General features: G+C 41.4%; 1 protein-coding gene across 4 annotated transcripts in view; it reads left to right on the plus strand.

The window, feature by feature from the left end:
• The first annotated feature begins 1,910 nt into the window (after positions 1-1,910).
• tlk2 (tousled-like kinase 2) overlaps positions 1,911-22,044 on the plus strand; it is a 161,473-nt gene continuing 141,339 nt past the window's right edge. For 3 of the 4 annotated variants that reach the window (XM_048560672.2, XM_048560673.2, XM_048560674.2), the window contains exon 1: positions 1,911-2,213. The gene's annotated coding sequence lies outside the window, so the exon portion shown is untranslated. Of the gene's footprint in view, positions 2,214-2,817; positions 2,882-22,044 lie in introns of those variants that run through there. The other variant, XM_048560671.2, reaches the window with a different exon arrangement.

Here is a 22,044-nt window from a genome sequence, read left to right on the forward strand (position 1 = left end):
AAATTATTTATTTCCTTCTGGAGTATGAGGTCATTCTTGGCAACAAATGCTCATTTTGTTACCTTTTACAACTGGGTAATCTTAATATGTCCATTCATGTCATTATTGTACAGAAAGTTCCATAATCAATTATATAGTAATCATTCTATACAAAACATTAATAAATGCAACAATAGACTGCTCCCCTGAATGCAGGATAAATGTCTAATTTCCCCAACCATTAGCCAAGTCCAAAATCAAAGTGCTGATGCGACAGCATGTGGGATTAGAATATGGGTGCAACCAAGGTAGAGCTGTATTTCCTAAATTAATGACAAAAAAATCATTAAAAATTATACTACCCAGTGCCTCCACATCATCAGACACAAAACAAATCAAAGAAACAAGAATCCGTTTGGTGTATATTTTAGGAAGTTCCACTGGAAAACCAGTCTATACAATTAAAAAGTGGACAGGTGCCAGATCAAGTGTTGCACTTTATGGACTGCAGCAGCTCAAAGTGGCTCACCACTATCCTCTCAAAGGTAATTAGCAATGAGCAACAAATGTTGTCTGAGCCAACAATACCTACATGCTGTGAAATAAAAAAAATCATTCAAGGACAATGATTGATTTTGTTGTGAAGTCTCTTTTTTGGTGAAATATCCATTACGTTCGCAGTGTTATGTGCCACTGGGAACAGCTAGAATCACAAACATAATCAAGGAACAGATTAATCGTAAATGTTCTGATTCTGGTTCAGGGTTTTGTCAGTAACAGAGCAGCTACCTTGCAGGATCTACTGAAAGTCATCCCTTGAGCCAAGCTTCGGTTTTTAATAGGTGGCATGGTGGCTCAGTAATTAACACTGCTGCCTCACAATGCGAGGGACCCAGTTCACTTCCAGCCTTGGATGACTGTCTGTGCAGAGTTTTCACATTCTCCATGTCTGTGTGGGCTTACTCTGAGTGCTCTGGTATCCTCCCACAGTTCAAAGAAGTGCAGGTGAGGCGGATTGGCTATGCTACATTGCCCATAGTGTTTAGTTTAGATGGATTAACCTTGGAAAATGCAGCGTCTGGGTAGGATGCTTTTGGAGAGTCAGCGTGGACTTATTGGGCCAAATGGCCTGTTCCACACTGTAGGGAATTCTATAGATAACGAAGCTTGAAAACATATGTTTGCTCATGATAAATATGCATTGAAAATCACCACAACCGACATCCATACACACTAACAGATAGTTAGTGGAGTCTGAGATAACAAGGTATAGAGCTGGACGAACACAGCAGGCCAGGCAGCATCAGAGGAGCAGAAAAGCTGACGTTTCAGGTCTGGTCCCTTCTGAAGGCTCTACACCTTGTTCTCCATAGACACTAAGTTGGGACATTAAATCGAAGACCCATAAAGTGTCTCAACTGGACATAAAAATTACATAGCATTCTTTGAAAGATCATCAGAGTTGTGGCTAGTATCCATGAACCAACATTGGCCAACCGATTGGTTTTTCCCACATTGTTGTTTGTTGTCCTTTACATGCGGATGGTCTGCTTGCTTATCCCACATTCCAATAACTTTACTTCCAAAAAACTAAATCGGCTGTGCATCTGAAGGTACCATTTAAATTCAAGATCTCTCTTTTTCAGACAAAAGAAACAGATGCAGGTCTTGTTTCAGAACGAGCCCAATGGCACTGCAGGGACAACCCTAAGACCGGAAGCTTGGGATTCCCTTCTATTGTGCAGTTGATGGTCATGAACCTCAAACCCTTCAGTGCTAGCAACACAACTGGAGAAGCTCACTTCCCTGGCGGCGATGGAAGTAAATTGCAAGAAGTTTGAATTTGTGCAGACACTGCACCCAGAGGATTAGGGTTTGGGTGTCGAGTCTGGAGGGGTGGGAGGGGTTCTTGTAATCTCGCGAGAGGACACACTCCGCTTTATTGTTGATTAACTTTTAATCGCTCGGCGGGTCCTCTCCCCCCTAAAAGGGACATCCTCGCTTTAAGAGCCATTTACTCCCCGGCCTCTGGGACCGATGTCGTGCTGCTCAGGCCGCCGCCAGGCCCTGTGATACTCTCTGGCTGTCCGCCTGTCTCCGGATTGCAGCCTCAGGGGTTGGGGAGGTACATCACTGACTGACCGCAGGCTCGGCCCCAGTCACAGGCCAAACCGCCCCGCTGTGTGAGGGATCTGCTACCGGGGGGTAAAGACCCGACCGGACAACAGCAGCAGGTAAGGCGAGCCGCTTGGTGCTGTGGAGGGGTGTGTGTTACTGGGGTGGGGGAGGTAGGAGGAGGGACAGGGCCTCGGGACCTCCTCCTCCATCAACCCGGCTTTCCCGCACGGCTCCTGCAGGTGGCTGCCCCTTGGAGGGAGGTGGGGAATGGGGGGGGGGTGCAGGGAACCCCGGCCTGTTTCTGACGGCCGCCGCCTCGTCCGGTGCTCCGGAGGTAAACTTCTAGCCCGAGGCCTGAGGCCTGGCGGCGTTGGGGGTTCAGTGGTGCGGTGGGGGTGGGGGGGAATGAAACACTTCCCCCGTGGTTGGGGGGGGGGGGGTGGGTGTGGGGAAAGGGCTTGTCTCCGAAGGGGTTTTATTCGGGGTACCCAACCCCTCCTGGAGACACGGGCCTGGTTAATTCTCCCCTTCCCTTCTGTGCCCTCTTCTTTGCTCTTTCCCTCCCTCTTCTTCTACCCCCCACCTCAAAAAAGGTGTTGCCAAAAAGTGTCCCTAGCCCGGGCGTCTGCGCATGCGTTGCCGTTGAACGGCGGCGGTTTCCCTCGCAGTGCGCTTGCGCGCACACGGCTTGTCCGTCCGGTCACCGGAGAACGCATGTGCGTTTGGCAGGTAGCGGGCAGTGCGGCTGCGCAGGAGGTCCTAGCGGCAGAGCCCTTGCAAAATAGTGAGTTGAGTGATTTTTAATTTTGGGGGTGGTGTGTGTGGGAAGGGGGATAAACATCCGGAAAATAAAATCATTTTAGGTTATTCGTTATGGTAGCACTCAGAACGGGGATAGGCCCTCTTTTCCCCCTCAAACCATCCTTTTTTTAATAAAAAAAAACTTATCAGTCCATTTCTTCCCCTCTTGGTGGGTAGGCATCTTCTCATCCCTTAGCCCCTTCTCCTAACCCCACCCACTTTGCTCTTGTTCCTCCTTTGTTGCCCACTCAACCAAGGTGAAAAGATTATTTTTCTTTTCTCATCATGTCCTGTCTCTTAAGTGCAGGACCCCCGGCTCTTATAAAAGTTAGAAAATTTTTTTCTGCTTTGCCCAGTATTGATTGGGGATACTTACATACTCCCATCCTTTTTTAAAAAGTACCATATTGAAAGGCCATATGGACTGTATGAGCCGCTTATACCAGATAACTAAATATCAGAAGTTGAATTTTAAACAAAAATGTTTTTAGTTTGAGACATGTTTGGCTGTCCTAATATTTTGCAAGTGTTTTGGATGTCTTCTAGTACTCCTAGAATGTGTTGTAAATTTATTTGTGGAAGATTATCTAATTTTGAATTATTAAATGTAGATGGTGGGCATGTTTTCTTTTTATTTCTATTATGAAATTGAATTTGAAAGTTGGTGTGATTTTTATTTTGATAAATATTGTGCATTTGTGGTTCCTACATTTTTCTGGGGAAAAAAGCTTTTGCTTTGTTTATCATGTTATAGTTTTCCAATGTTGTGCTTTGTGGATTGTGATTGTGTGCCTATTGTTATAGAAAGGGTCTCATTGCCTGGTTATTGGGCTTCCACAATTGAATAATTGGAGAAGAAAACGTTTTTCCCCCTGAAGACCATTTTATATTCATTTGTTGGAAAACCTGATATGTGTGTTTTTTTGGATTAAAGCTGGATGCTGGCTGTATGTAATATGGGAGTAACCTTAGCACTCGTTTGACCAAGCTTTGTGTGTAAGTTGAGGCTGTAAGTTTCATCCCATCACCACGAAAGATGGCATGCCTGTCTTTCTGGACATTGGAGATGACAGCATGTAAGACCTATCAAAATTGAGTTATTATTATACATTATTCTGTTTAGTGTATCGGTATATTTAAGAAACATTAGTTCTGATGGTCTCACTGCTTGTGACAGAGGTACCCCTCTTGCTGTTTGGCAGAACTGTTTCTGATAGCTGGCTGTAGCTGCATGGCTTTATTCAGCATTGACTTAATTTTGTAAGGAGTGAAATGGAAATGCAGAATGTCTTTGTAAACCTGCAAGGTAGTGCCTGATACATGCCCTGGCCTTATAATGTTGGAGTATACTGAGACATGTTTTCATTTGTCTATTAACTTGTGTTCAATCTTGTATCTACGTGAGACACTGCTTTTGTGATGCCTGTCTTTTGCACTGCAGACTGACTTAGGCTAGAATCATTAGTTAGATTTAATTTCAGATGGCGTATGATACACCAGACATCTTCCTTTGTAATTGAAGAATTGTGGCCTTCTTTGCTTTTTTTTTGGTGTTTGTGCATAACTACTTTGCCAGTTTCTAAATTGTTGTTCTTGTCTGTGTTGTTTGCTTTTTAACAAATGAATTAAAATGGCCTTCAGGTGAGTTACTTGAACAGTTAAGGTACCCAAGGAAACAAAGAGAATTAAATGGTCTTGTGATCATGTTTGTTTTTTAGCTGTCAGTAAACTGAAAAATACCTGGAGAACAGAGGTGTTCCCAGGATGTGACTTTATGGAGAAAAATAAACTTGCTAGCTATAATCTCCATTGGCATTGTCAGCTCATGCAAAGACTGATGCACTGCCATTTGATATGTCTGTCAGCTTGATTTGAGGGAAGTGGGTGGCAATGCAATGGAGAAGTGAACTTTCATTTGAGAGGCTTTATTTCACAGTTGATTCCACAGGCTGGTTCGTGAAGAATTGTAGTTATACTGCACTCATTCCAAAGTCGTCATAGCCATTTTGCCCATTCAACCATGTGTATGGGCTGCCCTAGCCTTTAGTGCCCTTTCCCCCATTAGCATGGATTTTATGGTGATGCAGAGTTGTATATGTCAGTTTTGTGCCCCTCAGCAGGGGCAGAGGGTGCCAAATATTTCAAGCTTCCTGACCTTGTTTGCATTCTGAGATTTTGAATATGGAACTGTTGTACCAGGGCTTGTTAATGAGCCTTAATGTTCAAGATCCACAGAGACACATGGTGGAAACAATGCTGTGAGCTGTCAGTTCAGATTGTTCTCATGTATAGAGAAATAAAAAAAGTTTTTTTTTGGATCATTGAGTCATATAGATTCAGAATTCCTTTAGTTTATAATTTCAAATATTTGTGACCGATGGTTGTGTAAAATCACGTCACTGCTGTGATGGCGTGATGCTGCATTTTATTTGCAGTAAAGCTGGCAGTATTAATAGCTGTGTGTTCCTAGTGAACTTACTATTAGACTAAAAGATTATGTAGATATTGGAATAGATGTTAGTGCAGACGTGTAAACATTTTGACAATAAATCATGTGACCTGGCAGGAAGTTCCAGCAACACTCTAATCTAGGGCATCAATTAAAGGCGTGCAGATGAATTACTTTTCATCTTTCCTGCAAAGCTGTAAATGGCATTTTTAGTATATGTCTTAGAACATTGAACAGGTAATGACAATGCACTATGTTCTTTTTCTGGTTGAGGTTTGCTTTTAATAAAAGTTTGGCTAGTGCTGCTGCTGTATCAAGTGGCAAATGCTGTTTTTACAAAAAACTCAAGACTGGAATTTGCTGACAGTGAAGATTAAGTGAAGGGCCAAGGCCCACTGTTCAGAGCACCATCAAGGCTGAAGAGATAGGATACACTAAGTTCCTTTCCCTCAAGTAGGGAAGCAGTGAGAGTGATGCCCATGACTGAATAATTGTGCATAAATTCTGGATGGTGTAGGTTTGATAGCCTGTAGGACTTTTCCTCAATTTAGATTTGTTTTTGTAAGTTAAGGAAACAGAAAGAAACCATAGTTTTCTGATCCTTGCAAATAAAAAGCAAGGTGACTGAACAAAATGAAATCAATTCCAATTTGTACTGTTTTTATTGAGAGTTTACTGTTCTGTTTGAACTACCAGCTGATATTTGGAATTTATATTAAAGAACTGCTAACTTGTTCAAAACAAGAAAAAAAAAACCAAGTAATCATCGACCAGTCTCTTTACACAATTAGACAGCATGATGCAGTGTAAAATTGATTAATTCTCTTTTTTTATTTTTAAACTAAGAACAAAACAACTTGTGCACTTTTTTAGACGTTGTCAAGTAAGCCCTTCTGGGTATATGGAAGTTGTTGGTTCTTACCATTCTGAGTTGTCCTTGGAAGGGTGATAGTGAACTGCTGCAGTCTGTTTTTATTATAGGTAGATCCACGTGAGGAAGAGATTTTGACGGAATACTATTATTTCCAATTCAGGATGGTGAGTGGCTTGGCAGGGAACTTGCAAGTGGTAGTATTTCCATTTATCTGCTGTCTTCGTCCTTCTACAATGAAGTAAGCTTGGAAGGTTTTAAGGAGGCTTGGTGAATTTCTGCAATGCATGCAGTATGTTGTTGCCACGCAAATCTGTGGAATGAGAGTAATGCAGTGTATGTTTTATGATCAAACAAATTCACAAATCCTTTATTGTGCCAGTAGAAGGATTAGTGATAACATTTAAGGAATATCAAAAGCAATCATGGCTTGGAGTTGACAATACTATGGAAACTAGTAGTCAATGAATGCACTTCATCCAAGAGGGGCCAGCACTGGGTATCGCTGTTAGGAGGGTTGCCTACCTCAAATGTCTGAATTATCTACACCTGGGAATAATGGTACAACATCAATTTGCTGATTCCACAAAAAGAACTTGTTAGTTGAAGAGGACTCGCAAGGACTTGTTTGGTAAATTGGGAACCTGTATATCTGGTGGAATTTGGAAATAAGCTTAACATTTTGGAAGGGCTGAGAGGTGACAGTTTAGAATGAGTGAGTGTTGATGTGAGCTAAAGAATTTTAGATAAATGGAAATATCAAGTACAAAAGCCAGGTGATAGCTTTGTGTGCAAATTCTTTATTTGGATAACTGTTGTAATTTGGTGCAAAACAAATTGCTGGAGAAACTCCAGTCTGGCAACACCTGTGGAGAGAAAACAGCATTAACATTGAGTCCAGTGACTTTTCTTCAGAGTTTGTTTTCGTTGGATTTCATCTTCCACAGTTTGTGGGTTTTTTAATTTTAGTTAGTTCAGTTTCTTGTATCATCCCTGATGAGGCACCTGAATACAACACTCCTGAAAGCAATACAGAAGATAATTACTAAAATGACACCAGAAATAAGATATTAAGAACTGCCGATTGTTGGAGTCTCCGATAACTGTATGGAGCTGGAGGAACACAGCAGGCCAGGTGGCATCAGCGGAGCAGGAAAACTGATGTTTTGGGTCGGGATCTTTCTTCATGAGATGCTTTAGTTATGAGAAGTCAAAAGAAACTTTGGTGTTGGTCGAAGTGCACCAAATTGAAGCATTTTCATGTAGTTACTACTTTTTTTAAAAGAAATGGTGTTTTATTCATCGGTACAGAAAGGTTATCAATACCTCTTTTAGAGGTGGACCTTGAGCCCATGGCTTCTGGCCTGGAGGTAGGGATACTGCCATTGCACCACATGAAACCAAAAAGACCTTTTGTCAGTGTTTGCTGGATTGATAATTAGAAGTGACAAATTTAGCATAATTTGAAAGAGCAAGTACGGCTGTGGATATGTTTACACAGGGTTGTGGAAACTGAAGTGCCTGCCTAGAAACTGGTTGATGTTGGATCCACAAATTTTCTGTTTGAAAGAAAGTGGATGAATATTTAATAAAGAAACATTTCATGGTGGAGAAGATCTGAGAAACAGGATTCACTAGACAGTTCTTCGCCAGTGGTCTGCCTGGCTTCATTCTGTGCTGAGGGGTTTAACAATGCAGAATAAGTGGAGTAGGGTGTTCAGATAATGTGATCTCCTTTTTTTAAAAAGTTATTCTTCTTTTTCAAACCACCTCATCAGCCAAGTCAGAGTGACATCAGATGGGCATTTTTGTTTTTTTAATATATATGTGTGTGCACGCACACCTCTTGTGTCCCTGCACGCTCAGAATTTGTAGAGAAGACACCGATTCCAATTTTGTATACCTGCTAGAAGACTTGTATTAGTGACATTAACAATTTGACAGCCCTTCATTGCCCCTCCAGCAAACTCAAAAGCCACCTGCTCTTAAGAATCTCAGTTTGAACAGGATAATGACTCTTGCATGTAAGTGAGTGGATGTAATTGTGCTGTTTAAAAGCAGATGTGCAGCCTCATTTTTTAAAAAAAAAAAATTGCTTTGCGATAGGGAGGCTGAAGGGCCTGCTCCTACCTGCTTAAGGTACCTGGTCTGGGCTGATTGGCTCTTGAAGCTTTGTTTGTCACATCTAAAACCTTCATTTCATTTAAAAATTTATTTATTAGCATCCTGTAGGGGATATGGACAGGACTAGTCACCTGTCAGCAAGCAAACAGAATTCTAATGTTATCATATGTTGAGTGATGAGTGGAATGCATTTCTTGGTCATTGGAAGCTTGTACCTCCTTTTTATTTCCCCAGTTCTGGTTGATAACTGCAGAACCAGGCCATTATTTCCACACTGAGCACAGCATTTATTATTGGTATTGTTTCAAATGACTTTGGTTCAAGTTAAGACTGCTTTTACTGCTGATTGGCTTTGTGAAAATAGTTTGCAACTATTTTCCCGTAGATTGATGTTCGAAGGCAATACTGACCAGGTATAAGCTAGTAAGTACTTAACATCTTGGATTAAATATTTAATAATTAAGACAATATCAAATGTTTGAGATATTTCCTCACTGTAGCCTGTATGAAACTTTAAGGTGTCACAGCACGTCATCCTACCTGTGTTCAATGTAGCTGGCAGTAATCCTGCTAATTGGGCAGTTGTGGATCTGTGGGTGCAGTTTGTATTGTTCTCCTAGGATAGCACGGTTTTTTTTTGAAATGGAAGTCATGGCATTCTGCTACCTTCAACTTTTAACTCCCATCTACAACCCAGTTTTACAAAAAAAACCACGATGCAAGCAATCCTCTTGTTGCTTTCCTTAATCCCTGTTTTTTTAAAAACTGTGTCTCAGGTGCCACGCTTAGACTAGTGCAAATGACCTTAGTCTGTTCCCCTTGATGTAAAAATCCCTGGTGTTACCATTGCACTGAAATTTGTGGTGTTGCTGTTTGTGATCTCCTGAATTTCTTAATTATACCTTTTCAAACTTAACTTTAGAACTGACTTTAGAATTAGAGCTGCATGAGCCCACCCATCTTTAATTTTTAAGTAGAGTTCTGTCCAAAGGTATTTTCCCATTCATAATGAATGTTATTGCAATTTTTTAAAATGTGAAACTGTGCACACAGCTAAACCGCTTTACACTTTTTCTCTTCCTAGAGTTGTTTTGATTTATTTTCATTTCCTTCCCAATTAGTATAATCTGGAAGTCGTATAAACTTCATTTGTGGGTGGGAGCACTGATTACAAACTGCAGTGTGTTAGGGATGGAAGTGTGTGGGCAGAGGTCCCCTGCAGACCCCAGTTTCCAGGTGTGAAGAGTGTTGAACTGACTTCATTGGTTGGATGGTCCAATATTGCATCCTGGAGTAAAATTATTGTTAACGGAAAGGAATGTACTGTCAGAAGATGATATGGTAGCAGTGTCACTAGACTAGTAATCCAGAGGCCCACGTAATGCTCTCAATGTGGAATTAAATTATATTAATAAATCTGGAATTGAAAGCTGATTAACACAAAGACATGAGGGAAGAGTGAGCTAGAGTTGATTGGAAGGGGAGCGTAGTAGGGAAGATCATGGAACGGCAATGGCAGGAGTTTTTGCAGTTAATTTGGGAGGCACAGCAGAAATTCACCCCGAGGAGGAAGAAGAAACTTACTAAAAGGAGGATGAAGTGACCATGGCTGTTGAGGGAATTCAGGAACAGTATAAAAGAAAGTACATGATCTGAAAATTAGTGGGAAGACAGGATTGGGGAAACCTTATTTAAAAACCAGCAGAGGTTAATATTTTTAAAGAAAAAACACCAGTCAGGCTGGGAGAAGATGAAATGAGAGTAAGTTGGATAGTAACAAAAGATTAAGAATTTGTTTAAGTAGCTAAAAAGTAAGAGAGGCAAGAGTGGACTTTGGACTGCTGGAAAATGAAGCTGTAAAAATAACAATGGGGAGCAAAGAAATGACAGGAACTGAACCGTACTTTGAATCAATTTTCATGGTAGAAGACGCCAACAGCATATCAGAACTTCAAGTTATGGGACGGAGGTGAGTGTAGTAGCCATCACTAAGAAGAATCAGCCGTGGAAGTTGTTGAAGGGGGTTCGTAGGAGGTTTCCAGGAATGATGTGAAGGTGAATAAATTCTCCCTGATTAGATTAACTATACCCCAGCGTTCCTTCATGAATCACTAGAGTTGAGGTTTAAGAAGAGAAGGTGGCAGAAGATGGGAAACAATATGTTGATCAGCCTGACCCCTCTTCTTGGTAAGATTTTTAGCATTTAAGGATCAAATTGTGGAGTATTTGGAAATGCATGGTAAAATATTGCTAAGTCAGTACAGCCTCTTCAAGGGACATCATGCCTGACAAATCGTGTTAGAATTCTTTCAGGAAGTAGAGTAGGTTAGACAAAGGACAGCCAGTGGACATGATTTGTTTGGATATCCAGAAGGCTTTTGACAAGCTACTGCCAAATAAGATGAGAATACATGGTGTTAAGGGCAAGGTACTGGTATGCCTAGAGGATTGGTTCACTCTCTCTCAGAAGAAACTGAGGGTAAAGGGGTCTTTTTCAGGCTAGCAGCTAGTGACCAGTTGAACCCCACAGTGGTCCATGTTGGGCCAACTGTTCATTATACATTAATGATCTGGACAAAGGACTGACGATATTGTTGCTAAGTTTGCAGATAGACAAAGATAGGTGAAGTGGGTAATGTTGAGGTAGCAGGAAAGCTGCAGAAGGGCTTGGACAGGCTCAGTGGGCAGATGGAACATTATGTGGAAAAGTGATAGGTTATACACAGTAGGAAGAATAGAGGTGTAGATTATCTCCTAAATGGGGCAAGGCTTCAGACAGGGACACTAGTTCAGGATTCTGTTAATGTTAACATGCATGCCCAGTTAGCTGTCAAGAAGGCAAATGCAATGTTATGTACATTTCCAGAGGGCTAGAAACAAGAGCAGGATGTACTACTTGGGCCGTATAATACTCTGAAGTGAGTGCATTGAAATATTGAGAGCAGTTTTGGCCTTTGTATCTAAGAAAAAAGTCTGTTGAAGGGGATTCACAGGAGGTTTGCAAGAATGAACTTGGGACCAAAGTGCATGTTGTATGAGGAGCAGTTGAGACGTCTGGGTTGTATTTCATGGGGGTAGGGTATCCCATTGAAACCCACACAATACTGAGGAGCTTGAATAGATTGAACGTGGAGAAGATAATACCACTAGTAAGAGAGACTAGGAGCTGAGGATAAAGCCTCGGAGTGAAGGGATAATTCTTGGATCTGTGAGGAGGGTGGTTCATCTGTGGAACTGTGTCTTTGGCTTCACAGCCCTCTGCCACATTGAATCTATTTAAGACAGATCCTTGATTAGTAAGGGGATCAATGTTTGAGGAGAAGGTAGGAGAATGGGTTTGGGAAATGAATCGGCCTTGATCGAATGATGGAATAGCCTTGATAGCCCAATTCTGCTCTTGTATCTTGTGGTCTTGATAATGGTGACTGTGGAAATGTTTTAAATTACAATTGAAGACCCAAGTGATTCAGTAATGTCCTTCAGAGAAGAAATCTGCTATCCTTGCACTGCCTGGCCTAAATGTAACTACGAACCCACAGCAATGTGGCTGACTGTTTACAGCCCTCTGGAGTGGTTTGTTTGACCAATTCAATCAAGAGGCAGCTGAAGATGGGTAACAGATGTTATCCTTTTCCAGCAATGCCCACCCCTCAGCATCAAATTCCTTTTTTTAAAAAGAAGGCCGATTCACCTGTGTTTGCTCTTCAATCCATGGAGGAAGCTTTTTACTATTTGGGGGAGTATCTTTAATATTATTGGTGCTGCTTAAATGCAGGTAATTGATTTGCATTTTCCCTCTAATTGATTCCAAGGTTCAAACAAATGGAATCTTGCCATGTCTCATCTGCCCTGAAAATACCTTTTTTCTTTCCCTATTTAAGCTTTCACTTATTGACTACTCTGGACATGTCCAAAGTTTTTTACTCAGCAGATGTGAGGAAGGCTGCTCTGTTGGGCTGCATTAGGTCACCTGAAACCCATTTGAATTTCTAAGAGTTCACTGTTCTGACATAAATATAATGTACAATTGAAAGGGCTTGGAGTAAAAACAGAGCCCAACTTGAGCAGCCTTGTTTTTTGCAGATTGGGGGAGGGATTTAGTTTTAAGGTGTGTGAAGAGCCCAGAATAAAAAGCCTAATTGCAGAATGAATGTGTATAAAGTGTTTTATAGCATATTTGAGTCCAAATGTTAATGAGTGAAGTTCTATTCCATTTAGCATGCAGTACTCAAATGTTATATTAAATCTGTAATCCAGTAAACTTGTCCATGCCAAACATTGAAGTGCAGTTTGAGTTCAATTTGCTGCCATTTGAATTAATACAGTAATACCTTACCCCAAATGTAACCACATTTTGAGTCTATTTTGATTTGAGCCTATAATACTTGTCTGCTCAAAGAGCAGATTCCCACCTAGAACATTGGACACGACAGTGAATCACTGACACTGTATTTGCTGACCATGATGCCATTCCAAACAAATTCCACCTGCCTGCATGTGGTCTATATCCGTCTATTCCTTCACTGTTCTTGTGTCTGTCTAAATGCCTCTTTGGTTTTATCACCTCCCCGGGAGATTGTTCCAGGTTACTCACCATCCTCTACGTAAGAAGCTTGCCGTAACACCTGCTTTAAACTCTTCCCCCTCTCCCCTTAAGCCTATGCCCCCTAATATTTGACACTTGTGACCTGGGGGGGGAGAGTCTGACTATCTGTGCCTCAAATAATTTTATATTCTACTACCAGGTTGCCCTCCGCCTCCAAAGCTCTTAAGGAAAACAACCCAAGTTTGTCCAACCCCTCCTTATGACAAATGCACACGAATCCAGGCAACATCCTGTTAAAGCTCGTCACACTCTCTAAAGCCTCCACCTCCTTGTTTCCATCTTCTCCCTCCACTGTCTCTTCAAGTGGTAGCAGGCACGGTTCTGAGGGATGTGAGCCAAACCATTTTTACCATGTAACCAGGTGTCGAGCTGGATGAACACAGCAGGCCCAGCAGCATCAGAGGAGCAGGAAAGCTGATGTTTCAGGCCTAGACCCCCCCCCCCCCCCCCCCCCCCAAGCCCCCAGCAATCGATGAAGGGCCTGGGCCCGAAACGTCAGCTTTCTTGCTGTATTCATCAAGCTCGACACCTTTTGTTATCTTGGACTCTCCAGCATCTGCAGTTCCTATTATCTCTGATACCATTGTACAATGTTCTTATTTTACATTTTAAATAGACCTGATTCAGTATCTGGACTATTTACTCCTGACCTTCATGAAATCACACACTCGTATCTAAACTGGCATTCTAATGCAGCGGTGAATCATAGACTGAAGCTCTCTCCCTATCCCCTCACCTGAAAATCTGTTCACTGAAGTGGCGACCTTACAGCCCACATAAAATAAGGTGGTCAGGTAATCTCATTTTCTGACCAGTGTGGTTGGTTCCACATGTGTTGACCATTTCTTACCATTTAGTTAAGCTGGCCATAAAAAGGAACAAATTTTAATGATGGATATAAATGGGTGGGGGGAAAAGAGAGGTGATGGTGGATGAAGGAGCAGATAGGTAGAGAGAAGACAGACAGATCAAGGAGGCAGGGATGGAGCCCTCCCTCAACTGACCAACCCCTATCCCAACTCCCTACCTACACTCTCTCTCTCTCTTTTTACTGGCTCCATCCCCACTTCCTTGACCTGTCTTCTCTCTACCTATGTGCTCCTTTTTTTAAATCACTTTCCATCACTGCCTTCCCCCACCCCTTAACTTCAGAGTCTTCATAATCCATTGCTTAAATAATGGGCTGTCAAATCTGACCAACCACTGAGGTCAGGCTAACAAGCCTATAGTTTCCTATCCTTTTCATCGTTCTGAGAGTTACTCGGTTTGTCATTGTTCAGACACAATCTCACCAATGCCATTGCAGCGGTTCCTCAGTTCTCATCACCCTTGGTTTGTGCCCAAGTTCTTGTTCTTCAAGTTCACTCCAGGGACAAGTACTGCCACTGTGCCACAGATGGCAATGATGTTAGCTTGAGAAGTGAAGTCACAGGGTGTACCCATGGATGGATGTGTAAGGTTCCTTCACATTTCCTTTAGAAGAGAAGGATTTCTCTTGTCGGTATTTTATGGCTGTTAGAGAGCTTGCAGTTTTGTAGTCGTTCAAAAAGAATTCTACATCTTGTGTGGTGCGCTTTAGATGTTTTGCAGGTCATGAATGACACTTATTTTAAAAAAAATTAAAGCACAGCAACAGCCTGTTCAGCCCACTGTGACTGTGGGGAGAGCCATAATTAGAAAGATTTGCACAAAGACACTGTATGTGAACACCAAGGCATTAATTCATCACCTGGTGCTATTGTGGCTGGACTGTTGATCCAGAGATTCGAGTAATATTCTGAGGACCTGGGTTCAAATCCCACCGTGGCAGATGATAGAATTTGAATTCAGTAATTTAAAAAAAAATCTGGTATGTAAAGTCTAAGGATGGCCATGCATCTGTTGTACATGGTTGGCTCGCTCATGTCCTTTTTGGGGAAGGAAACTGCTATCCTTACCTAATCTGGACTACGTGATTCCAGACCCACAGCAATGTGGCTGACTCTTAACTGCCCTCTGGGCAATTGTGGATGGGCAACAAATGCTGGCTCAGACAGTGGCACTCCATAAATTATTTTGTTTAGAAAAGCAATGGAATGTTAATCTTTTTGAAATGACGACTTGTTTTGAAGTTTAGGATTCAAGTACTGTATTACTCTGTAGTATGAGTCTGATCCACTGTTGGCATGATTAATGTTATAAGTGACACCCCTTATAATGGTTGAAATAGTCGGTCCCATTTTCCCAGTGTAGACCACTGTCATGTTCACGGAGTTGTGGAGACTGCAGTCATGTAACTCCTTGATCTGCTATTTTGAAGTGAATGTTAACTCATTAATTGAAATGGAATCCTGCAGGAATGTATTGATCGCTACAGACTGAGCTTAATTTAACAACTTAAAAGATCCTTGTAAGATGAAAGAGACACTGTTTTGAGGGGTAATTGCTAGTTTAAGATGTTGAAACTAATGGTTTTGAATTGTTTTTGAATGAAGTTCTTAGATTGCAATGCAGAGGTAAACAGTTGCTAGTGAAGCCTTGTTGATCTCCCTGTGTCCTAATTAATGACTCATTAAAATTCTCAAATATTTCTTGCATTCTCGATTTCTATAATTTAAAAGAAACCATGCTGCTGATTACAACAAGTAGAGTGCTGTCATATCCAGTGCAAAACACTGACATTAGTTCTGAAACCTACCTATCCTGTTAGTTTTGAGCTGTAATAATCAACACCATTTAAGTGGTGGTTGCTTAATCCCTTAATTCAGAGGCCGACTCCACTTAATTACCTCACTAGGCTGTAATTTTTAAAAAGGATTGTGGCCTAGTTGACTGTTCAATTCATGAAAGGATGTATGTAACTTATTTTGCCTTTGTCTCCAGCATCATGTACATGTACAGCTGCAACAGTCAGGGGGCAGGTTGGATGCCCAGTTTCAGATGTTGAATCAACTGTCCACTTGCATCACGGGTTTTAACCAGTGCTCCTTTTTTGGGCACAAAACACTAGTGTGCAATCCATCTCTCATCCCTTTCAGCTCCTTTTTAAAATGTACTATGAGGGCAAGACCTGATTTTATTGAAGGCTTAATGGGATGCCACACTGACCTAATTCATGAAGATGAATGATTTTCCTGGTGATCATCAAATTCTGTTACAATTTCAAAGCACGTAGATGGAATTGGAAATTGTGGCTACTAAGTCCCTGCAACAACTTTTCAAGAAACATATTTTGCAGAAAAGGCACAACCATTGCAGGTAAAGCATTCCTTTTGAATATTGCAAGATGATGCACTCCTGTGACAATGCATCACTTGTTTCAAAGTCTTCACATCATTTCAAATTGCTGCCATCAGCCATAGTTTGTACTGAAGTAACGTAGCTTAAAATGATGTCTTCAGTCACAGTTTCCAGGGTCCTCCATTTAATAGATTGATCTTTCTCTTGCTTGAAGCTGTTCTTTGCCTCATTTTCACTAAAACCTGCTGTGTTGACCTGTTTGCTTGCATGTTCTTAGTTTTCTTGATGCAGAAGACTGACTCTGAGTCTGTCTCCCTTTTATGAAGCCAGTAGGAGCACCAGCTTTTCTGTGTGGCTGCGCTCCTACCTCCTGATTCTTGGAGCCAAGGCAGCAAACTGATTGTAAAACTGTAGGGTAAGGCTGCTGGCCAGGAAGACATGCAAACAATATATTTACCCAATGGTATTTGCAGGTAGCTGCTGAAGACTTGCTCATGGGACCAAGTTGCTTAAACATGTATTTTGTATGACATGAAAGCCATTTTGTGTTCAGAGGGGTTAGATTGCCATGTTTATATTATCAAGCTTCTTTTGGTTCAGGTGGAAAGACCTGCAAGTTTCACCTGTCCATTTAATGGATGTGAGAAACTTGCAGGTCTTTCCACACGAAATCTGAGCATCAGTGCTGGTTTGAGTCCAATTTGTACTGTTGTACGACAAATCTAACTAATGGTAACTGAGTTTGTTACCTGGACTGCATTACCAGAAGGGATTATGGTGACAAACTCAGTAGTATAGCTCTTTGTTATTACAGATGCTTCATCAATGTGAAATTGGCTGTAATGTGACTTGAATAAGTGAACACCCCTGTTTGTGAAATGCAAACTTTTGCATATATGTTGGCAGTTAAGCAATTCCATCCCCAACACCCTTATTTTAGAGAGGCGTGGTGTGCGGAAGAATACAATGTTTGTGCCAACAGAGTCTCTGCGTCAATGTCACAAGGTCAGTTGACTTGTGTGCTTTGTTGTGAAGTACTTTTTGAGAGGTACTCCATAATTTTAGTTTTTTTTGCAAAGTTTGCTGTGTTTCCATAAATATGGGAGAACAAAGTAACAATGTTTACAAGAAGCATCCTAATGATGAAATTGCAGATGGTGAGCGTAAAAGGCTAAACACTTGGAGAAGCTTGATGTTAAAGGTGTTTCAAATGTAATGAAAGAACATGTGATATTATCCATGCAACAGGAATAAAGGAGTTTTTTAATGCACCATTTGAGACAACGCAACAAAAATTAAGCAAGCTCCATTTCTGGAACAAGGCTGAGTGCAAACAAATCTGAGATCACAGCCAAAGGAACTGGAGGAGAATGAGTGGCACCTATATGTATGAATAGAAGATTGAATGAAAAAGTGATCTGGGGCCAGCTTTCAAACTATAAATTGATACAGCTTTCTCCCTTTATGAAGACCTTTTTTAAAAAAAAGCACAAAATCCTGCAGATGTTGCCTGCCTTTAGTGTTAGTAGTGGCTGGTTTGTTGGTTTTAAGAACTGCTGTGCTTTCCATAATATAAAGTTATGTGAAGGTGCCAGTGCAGCCATCTCCTCCTGTAGTTTTAAAAAAAAATTGAGACAGAAGGCTAAACTTAGACCAAATTTTCAATTTGGAAGTGACTGGTTTATACTGAAAGTGAATATCACCAAGAACCTACGTTTCTAAGATTTGAAGCACATGCTCCAGGCTTTAAGGTTGTAAAAAAAAATCAAATGACTGTGCTTTTGGGTGCCAGTGCTAGTGGAGACTTGAAGCTTAAGATTGTGCCAACCTGTGAGCCTTGAAAGGTTACCTTACATCAGTTCTGTCTACTTTTAGGTCAAGCAAAAGAGGTTGGATGACAAAACAATTTTTTCTGACTTTTTTAATTGATGTTTTAAGGTGTTTTTAGAAATTTATTGCAAGGAAAAATTGGATTTCAAGATTTGCCACATTCTGGGTAGTGCGCCAAGCATTCCTTTTCTGAGCTGAACAATCTGAAAACATCAAGGTGCTATTTCTACCTCTAAACACATCTCTCCTTCAACCCATGGACCAGGGTGTAACATCAGCTTTTAACGTTTGCTATTTAAAGCCCACATTTTAAGAGGCTGATTGCAGCCACTGAGGGGGATAAATAAGGATGGAGTTCTTCAATTTTAGAGCTTTAACATCAAGAATGCTAATGATATTATGGAGGCCTGGTGTGGTGTCAGTAAGAATTGCTTGCATGCAGTATGGCAGAAGCTTCTCCCAGATTTTTGATTTTAAAAGGTTTTGAACCATCAGAGGAGCTTCCAAGAATCTAAGAACATTGTGTTGCTCTTGCAAAGCAAGTTGGATTGAAAGAAGTGGAAGGTGCAGATATTGAAGAGTTGCTTGTGTCCCACTGAAGACCTCTCTACAGCAACTTGTCGCTGAGGGGGAAATGAAAGCTGGAGATGATGTCCAGGATGCAGCACCATGAGAGTTTTCCACTTCTTTTTTTTTGTCTTCTATCCTGAGGGAAGTTGAGAAGCAGTTGTAGCTCCTAGAAGACAATGAACATAATGCAGAATGCAGTTGGATAGCAGCTCATGGAATAAGGTCCTATTTGGCACCCTGTGAACAGCTGCTTTTGAGAGAAGAAAAATGGCAAAGCAGCAAAAACCAATTCCTAGAAACATGGCATTCCAACTGGAACTCCAATCTACCATCCTCTGAGGAAAAAGAACAGGAAATGACATCACCAATGCAGGAATGACATCACCAACCCAATGAAACCTAAACAGATAAATAGAAAGCGGGACATAACACCAGCGCTTCGGAGGCTCACTGTTACCTAGAATGGTGACAAAACGTCAAACTAACCTTCCAGCTCAGCAAGCAAACTCTCACATCCAGAGCAAAAACAAATGTCTGTCTCTATTTCAGCCAATCCCCAAGGAAACAGTCAGTCAGAGAATGAACCTCGGCCATCCACTTCTGGATTAACTTTTTTTGTCCTAACCCTGTAACCACAATTGCACTGGAATATGGTGGTGCTGACCCTCTGCCCCGGTCTTAATGATTCAACAGCCATAAAACCACCTTACACCCCACCAAGTTCAAAATTTTTTTTCAAGGTAAAGTGTTAAATTTTACTGTTTCATTAGTAGATGTGAATTTAACATTTATTCAAACTGTGCTACCCTCTGTGTTAGGCTAATTAATATATTAGTTCCTCTTTTGTTTGGGTAGTATCTTTCCCTCTCATGCTGTCTCTCTATAAGTCTAGTTATTTTTATTGCATGATTTTTCAATCAAAGTATAGAATATCTGCTATGCAATTGGTGTTCTCTGCTTTTGTGCACACTCATTCTCTTTCAGTTTTATATCATATCATTAGCGTCCTTTCTGCTATAATTTTTAACAGAAAATTGGATTTCTACTTGCAGGAAGTGATAAGGAAATTGTCAGTGTGACTAACCAGCAGTTCCACTGAAATGTAATGCAAATATGTATTGTCCAAATGTCCTCTTGTGTTCTGATTTTTAACTGCTTGAGGACTCTTGCCCAGTATTCTGACAAATCTTCCTACTTGTGTTGTTCAACAGTAAATGTCTTAGCACAGTTGTCCCCCAAGGAAGATTTCTGGTGAAGGACAGCCACTTCACTCTTTCAACCATTCACCATCCCAATAAAGCAAGACAGTCACATTTTAAAACAAATGTTGGACTTTTCCAAGGTATATGTATTTTAATGAGGTGCTTTCACTTTAAAGCTGGGGTAACCTAGTCTGAATTGCACCTTTATTACTCAGTAACAATAGCTGCAAGGAAAGAAGGACTAGAGCTGAATACTGACCAGATCGCAATTTTACTGCTCCTATGGGCAGATGGAGACTTGTGTTGCAGAATGCCAGCTGAGGGGCTTTTGTCCTGACAGCAGAAAGTGTCTCTGACCTGGTATGAGTGCCAATGTTGAAGACTCATTTATTTACATAGACGCTCATTCAATTCCGAAGATGTTTGGCGCTAGTTCTGTAATGCTGGTTTATCTGTTGTAGCTGAAGCATGGCAGATGCAGTGCCAGTGGAGGTTTATTAATTATGCCAAACCACCTCTCATTTTGTCTAGCTAGCTGGCTGTTACTTCAGTCCTTGAAATACCAAATTATACACTCCAACTTTTGCTGGATGGTTCTTTGTGGCCAGTGCCTCTGTGCATGCATGTTTGATAACTACTCCTTGGCTATGATCTTTATCTTAATGTTGTAAATCACCCCTGTAGTTCCTGTAGTGTGTTTTCAATGTTTCAACAGTTTGTGCAAGGACTTTGCTGGGATTCCTAAGCTCCATTCTAATGCTGAAAAAGAATGAGTACGCACAAAAGCAAAGAACGCCAATCATATCAGTGAGTATTTTAGAGGAAAAATGTTTTTACTACTTGTGTTCATTTGCAGGACCTAGGTGTCGCTGGCAGGGCCATGCCTGTTGCCCTTCAGAAGGTGGTGGTGAGCTGCCACCTTGAACTGCTGCAGTCCATGTACTGGTGGGTCGATGAACAATGTTGTTATGGAAGGAGTTCCAGGATTTTGATCTAACAACATTGAAGGAACAGCAATGTATGTCCAAGTCAGAATAGGAGTAGCTTGAAGGGAAATTTTTTGAAAGTGGTAGTGATGGTATTTCCCAATATCTGCTTTCCCTGTCCATCTAGATGATTAAGTTTGGAAGGTGCTGCCTAAGGATCTTTGAATTTCTGCAGTGCATCTTGTTGATAGTGGTGGCAGTAGCAGTGGTGGTGTGCTAAGCATTGGTGGTACACAAACTGAATGAATGTTTTTGTTTTTGTGGTTACCGTGCTGGTTGAGTTCGTCGTCCATCCGTGTCTCTTCCCCCCCACCCCACCCCCGCCGACAAGCAGGGATATTCCATCAAGCTTGTGACTGCCACCTTTGTAGATGGTGAACAGGTTTTGCTTTTTGAGTACTGTGTGGTGTAGGAACTGAATGTTGTGGATATGGCTAATCAAGCAGGGATATCTATCTCACTCCTGCATTGTGCCTTTGTGGATGGTGGACAGGGTTTGGGGAGTCAGGTGATTTTAACTTGCAGTATTCTTAGCCTGTGACCTGCTGTTTTAGTCTCTGCATTTATGTGAGGCCAGTTCAGTTTCTGGTCAATGGTGAAACCATGCACCACGTGCCCCCACCCCAAATTATGCCACATAATACAGGCAATGACCAATAAGATACAATGTTACATCTCAGTTTTAAACCAAACCTGGAAACTGTTTGTTCAGGTCTTTTGGTATCTAAATCTCTAGACTGTTCTGGCATATAATTTTAGTATTCTGAATGATACTGAATTTTGTGCAATCAGCAAACATCCTCACTTCTGATCTTTTTTTATGGAGGGGAAAGTCGTTTTAAAGCAGCTGAAGATATTGGATCCTCGGATACAACCCTGAGGAACTCTGAGCTGAGGTGACTGACCTCCAACAGCCACAACAGTCTTTCTTAGTGCTTGGTATGACTCCAACCAGAATAGAATTTCCCCTGACTCCCATTGATTCCAGTTTTGCTCGGGCTGCCTGATGCAACTCTCTTGGTCAAAGGCAGCCTTGACATCAAAGGCTTTCACTCTTCCCTCACCTTTTTGGAATTCAGCTTTTTTGGTTCACCTTTTGAACCAAGGCTGAAATGAGGTCACTAGCTGAGTGGATTTATGCTAGAGTCACTGAGCAGGTGCTGCCTGATGGCACTGGTGATGACATTTTCAAATGTTCAAGGGCAATGTTTTCTGGTCCCTGAGAAAGGGTCACTGGACCTGAAATATTACCACTTTTTTTCCTCTCCACAGATGCTGCCAGACCTGCT

Source organism: Stegostoma tigrinum, chromosome 31, assembly GCF_030684315.1.
Source record: "Stegostoma tigrinum isolate sSteTig4 chromosome 31, sSteTig4.hap1, whole genome shotgun sequence".
Taxonomy (NCBI): domain Eukaryota; kingdom Metazoa; phylum Chordata; class Chondrichthyes; order Orectolobiformes; family Stegostomatidae; genus Stegostoma; species Stegostoma tigrinum.